Source organism: Triticum dicoccoides, chromosome 5B, assembly GCF_002162155.2.
Source record: "Triticum dicoccoides isolate Atlit2015 ecotype Zavitan chromosome 5B, WEW_v2.0, whole genome shotgun sequence".
Taxonomy (NCBI): Eukaryota; Viridiplantae; Streptophyta; class Magnoliopsida; order Poales; family Poaceae; genus Triticum; species Triticum dicoccoides.
The window spans coordinates 689,473,169-689,478,937 of NC_041389.1; the positions used below are offsets into that span (position 1 = coordinate 689,473,169).

General features: G+C 42.8%; 1 pseudogene; it reads right to left on the minus strand.

Moving 5' to 3' along the window:
- Positions 1-3,031: 3,031 nt before the first annotated feature.
- LOC119310535 lies at positions 3,032-5,566 on the minus strand (annotated as a pseudogene).
- Between the last annotated feature and the right edge of the window lie 203 nt (positions 5,567-5,769).

A 5,769-nucleotide genomic window follows, 5' to 3' on the forward strand; every position in this document is an offset into this window, starting at 1 on the left:
AACCATCCAGTCACAGATTGGTCCGCCTCGTCTAACTCAACTTGAGATAGCTGAGAGCTGATCATCCATCTGGCAATCAGACCCATGCTTAAAAGCAGCTGCATGGTACCACGTTTTCTCCTATACAACACCGAGGCGCGGCGTTTTGAAATCGAACACTCGTCTAATTCAAAAATTTCAAGTAAATATAGGCAAGAGCAAAATAAAAGTCTTACAAAGAATGAAACAGTGTTTTCTCGCAACTAACGAATCATGCAGACAATAATTATCACAGTTCTTCCGTCATGAAGTAAAAAAATCTTTACAATCCTCAATGTCTGTTCATCACCGAGGCACAGCGTTTTGGCTCTCGGGTGTGCACCCGAGGTGAACAGTAAATTTGTTTAAAATAGAAAAAAGAATTAAAAATATTTTTTGTGATGCTAGATGCTCATGCGCGTGAAGTCTGTGCCAAATCTCGTGGAGTTTGGACATTTCAGTAGCTCTTAGCAAAAAAGACAATTTTAGGGTTGTAAGAAAACTTACTGTTCACTTACTATTTTGATCGATTTCGTCTTTTTTGCATTGAGCTGCTTAGATGTCCAAAATTCTGACAAGGGTGCACATGTGCTTCTGAACTTTACCTATATCAGAACTTATTTTTTTTTCGTACTTGAACTTCGAATTTTCAATATAACTAAAGTAGAATTGCAATTAAATGTAAATAAATTCAAAATTTTCAAGTAAATATAGGCAAGAGTAAAATAAAAGTCCTACAAAGAATGAAACGGTGTTTTCTCAAAAGTAATGGATCATGTAGACTATAATTATCACAGTTCTCCCATCGCAAAGTAAAAAATCATCACAATCCTCAATGTCTGCCCATCACCGAGTCTGAATTGTTTCCCACATTAAGCATCCTTGCACGGGTGTTATCATCAGCTAGCCGTTACAGACAATTTTCACTAAAGATTTGCATCAGACTTGTGTGTGACGCAATATAAAAAAAGCTGTGTGTGACGCTAGCTGGAGATCCATGCAACATCGACCATGTAAGCTTTCAGCAGCCACAGGCCACAAAAAGAAGCCAAGCTTTTTCTGAACTCATTTGATATCCAGTAATTATGCATTCCTTTAATTTTATTCAGGCCACACCAAGAAGCCCGTGTTGAAATCAGCTTAAAACACCAATGCCACTGATTGCCGCAGGCTGAGTTAAATCACTAATTCCACATAATAGCTTGTCACAACTATTACTCCCTCGTAAAAAAGAGTTCTGGGGCGCTAAGTGGCACAACCCTATGTACGTATAAAAAGCACTAGAAAAAAGTACATGAGATTCTAGAAGCACTTTTGAGACAAATTAATACATGTGGTTTTTGAATTTCTAATTTGAAAATACCTAAATTGATATTTGTAGTCAAAATTCAAATGGATAAAGTCACAAACAAGACTCTTGAATGCTGGTTAGCTGTTCATCAGGTATACTTTCCAGTAGGCACGAACAAACAATGAGAATGACTGTAATCAGTAGACTGTTAATAACCACACTGAATATTGATAACAAGGACAGTACTGTTTTTCAGTTTATAAGACGGTCTGCGGCATTACCAGTGTCGCATGTTAAAGCTGTGACGTAAACTAATCCCCGTGGCTTTCTCTAAGAAAACCATTCCATACAGGGGAATTGCCATATAAAACTCAGCGATATTTGGTGCAAATGATAAGCAGCATATCTCAGAATCACCATGCTCATTATTGCTACTAGAGGCCTCTGCTCCCAGCATCATCTTTATTTGAAGCTGTAATTTTTAGCTTTGCATAGCAAGGCATGTTCTGTCTATAAAATGTGGTAGCACGCTCCAGAGCAAGTTCTCCATAATTAGGGACCCTACGTGCAAGACGGAAATTTGTCAATGCATCATTGTTAAGGTACATAAAACAAAAGGTCATGAACGTTAATGCACTCTGAATCTCTGGTGTAAAACAACAGAACCATATCATTCCATTGGGCCATTTTCATCAAAGTGCTGACTATATCCTGTTCACTGTCTTTTATAACAACTGACTTGTGTTTGCAGAGATTATCATGTACGATCCTGAAGTACCATATACTCCCTCCGTTCCTAAATATTTCTCTTTCTAGCGATTTCAACAAGTGACTACATACGGAGCAAAATGAGTGAATCTACACTCTAAATTATGTCTATATACATCCGTATGTGGTAGTCCATTTGAAATATCTAAGAAGACAAATATTTAGGAACGAAGGGAGTAGATAAACTGCAAAAGCACGAAATATTTGCAACTAGACAGTACCAGAGAGGATATGACCTTCTCAAATAGGATAAGACCTATCCCTCAAGCAGTTGAACTTTTTTTTTTATTGGTCTGAGATGCATAACCATGCTTGCCAGTTGCCACACAGTCCTCGATCACAACTATGAAATATTTGCATGTAGACAGTATCGGAGAGGAATATAACCTTCTTAAATAGGATAAAACCTATCCCTCAAGCACTCAGACTTTTTAAAATATTGGTTTGAGATGCCTAACCACACATCCCGCCCGATCCTCAAGCAATTGTGCTTTGATTTTATTTTTTTTGAACGCAAAGGCAAATTCTGCTTTGATTTGATGCTCAGCCTAGTACAGACATTATAACAAAAGACGCAAGACCTTGACTCTCAGGTACTGGTATCATGTCACATTGGATAATGTACTCACAAATCCCTCAAACACCAACACACATACCGTCAGGCGCACTATCAAACAGTTTAAACCAAAACATCACACTTAGTAACCACAATGTCAATTGTTATAGGACACCTTAAATCCTACTAAGCTAATGTCAACGGCGCAAAACAATGACGGACACATGAAAATACCACAGAGCTGATTGTAAGTTTTTCCCCCTGAATCCATTCATACTTATGCTACAGCTTATCTGGGCCAATAAGTGGAGTATGGGAGTAGAACCCTAACCTGATCTAGAGAGCGTGGTTGAAGCTGTCACTTGCATTCGCGAAGTTCCATGGCCTTGCATCCCTTATCAAACAGCTTCTGCACCTGCTCTAGGGTGTGGAGTGTAGAAACCGACGATTGGAATCAAGCTAGAGTCGTTATCATCATCTTCATCGAGCACCTTCCTTCCCGCTCTGATTGTAGTTCGATTGTGAAGAGTCCATAAAATGTGCTCACAAAAATGGCATTTGCTCCCTCGGCAAATCCTAACACGTTCACTGAAGTTGCACCATTCGGTAGCAAATTTTCCAAGCAGATGACCCGGCTCAGCACCCATTGTGCGTCAGTGCCGTCACTCTCCCTTGACCATAATCTGAGACACGAATTGAAGTCCTCGATAACTCCCAGCCCACCATCGTCTGCCAGCATCAGGTTAAATCTTCCCATGTCACTAGTAGAAAAGGGGGCATCAGTCCCGGTTGGTAAGGCCCTTTAGTCCCGGTTTTTGAATCGGGACTAAAGGGTCGTTGCTAATGTCTCCTCCTTTTAGTCCCGGTTTAAACTGGAACCGGGACTAAAGGTCGCGGCCACGTGGAGCTCCACCTTTAGTCCCGGTTGGTAACACCAACCGGTACTAAAGGAAATTTTATGATTTTTTTTGAATTTTTTTAAATTTTTTTAAAAAAAATTATTTTCAAATTTCTGAATTATTTTAACCTCTAATCTCTAATCACCACCCCTCATCACTGCTCAATTTATCCTCTAATCTCTAATCACCCCTCATCATTCCTAATCATCCAACTTGCCGAACGGTCATCCATCCTCCCACTCCCCCAGCCTGAGCACGCTTAACTTCCGGGTTCTATTCTCCCTCGTTTCCAAGTCTGCACTTGTTGTTTTCCTGACAATAGTAAGATGTCAATCCTATTAACCCTCAGGAATTTTGCGTGAGCATGAAGTGACACATTTCACTGTTTGAGTTTGAAACTATTGTTTTAAAAAACAATAATTATTTAGTAACACTAATATTTCTTGAATAATTAGTTTGACCATTGTTTGACCACAGTTTGACCAGAATTGACCAAAATTCAAAATAACTGAAATAATTATTTAGTAACACTAATATTCTAGAATAATTAGTTTGACCATTGTTTGACCACAGTTTGAAATTTTTTCGATTTTTTCCACTCTAGATCTTAAAAGCCCTGTAACTTTTTTTCTGTTAGGTTTTTGAGAATTTTGAAAATGTTTAACGGGGTTCCCCCGATTAAATTTGGATGTAACTTTTCGAGTAGATGATTTTTCATATAAAAAACTTTTTCATCTGAGTCAGTATGCAAAAGTTATGCCCATTTTACTAAATTCTAGAGAGATTTTGCAAATAAAGTCGAAATTCACATTTGCAAATTTTCCCAACAACTAGACCACATATCACATGGGAAACTTATTTTTTTTAAAAAAAATTGACATTTTCATCATTTTCTTTTATTTTTCTTAAAATTGAAAAGGCGATCCACGGGGAGGGGGGGGGAGTTTGAAAATGTGACCTTTAGTACCGGTTCGTGCCATGAACCGGTACTAATGCCTCAAACCCCATTAGTAACGGTTTATGGCTCGAACCGAGACTAAAGGTCTAACCTTTAGTCCCGGTTGGTGCCACGAACCGGTACGAACCGGTACTAATGGGCATCGCATCGTTTAGTCCCGGTTCGTGGCACCAATCGGAACTAAAAGGTCCAGACGAACCGGGACAAATGGCCCACGTGGCCCCTGGGCGCACGAACCGGGACTAATGCCCCCATTAGTCTCGGTTCTAGACTGAACCGGGACTAATGAGCTAACCCGGAGTGGACCAAAGCCCTCTTTTCTACTAGTGTGTAGTGGTCTGATAGATTGAACAAAGCCAGGTTGTGCCTGACCAAGTCATACTCATAGACCCTCATGTTGTCGGACATGAAGTAGAGCAGAGACCTCCCAACGAGCACGCTGGAATAATCACTAGAGACCATGGACTCCTCATGGCGCACCGAGGTTAGCTCCCCCCAGTCTCCGACGAGTATACACATGCCGACGTGACAGTAAGCCCATCCCCGTCGTAGACGGAGAAGGTGAAGACCACGCGGAAAGGACCCCCTAGGCAGCCGTGGTGGTCGTACCCGTCCGATGCGCAGAACACGGCCGCCGTCGGATAGTCACTCAAGGCCGCGGCCGCGAGGACCTGTACGCGTTGCTGGGCGCCCGTGATTGGCTCCCACACGAGGAGTTCGTTGGCGCCCGGGCCCTTGGAGAGGAAGAGGGCGCGGCCGTGGCGGCAGTCGAGGGCCCGCCAAAAGCGGCCGTCCGGGGCGGCGAGGGAGAAGGAGGAGGCGGTAGTGGGGATGAAGCGGGGAATCTCCTCGTCATACCAGTTGTGGAGGACGCCGAGCACGGGGGGTGTGCGGTGGAACTCGTGGAGCTGGCGGCGGAAGGCGGGGTGGGAGACGATGCCGCCCCAGCTCTTGCAGACGAGGGATGCGCGGAGGAGGCAGGTTGGTTCGTCGGGCGGGAGGCGTAGGAGGATCTCTTCGACGAGCTCGCCCGGGAGCGCCGGCGGCGAGATGCGGATGCGCGGCGGCGCTGCCATGGTGGTCGCGGGTTTGGGTCTGGGTCAGGGTGTGGGTGCGGGAGAGCGTGGAGCGGTTGCCATTTGGGCTCAACCAGGTTGATGAAAATTTCTTTTCTTTTTTCTTTTGATGAAAAAAGTGCTTGCCTAAAAATACACTCATGAAGATTCATTTAGAAAATTTAGAAAATGATGATTTCAAAAACTTGTACCAGTAAGAATGG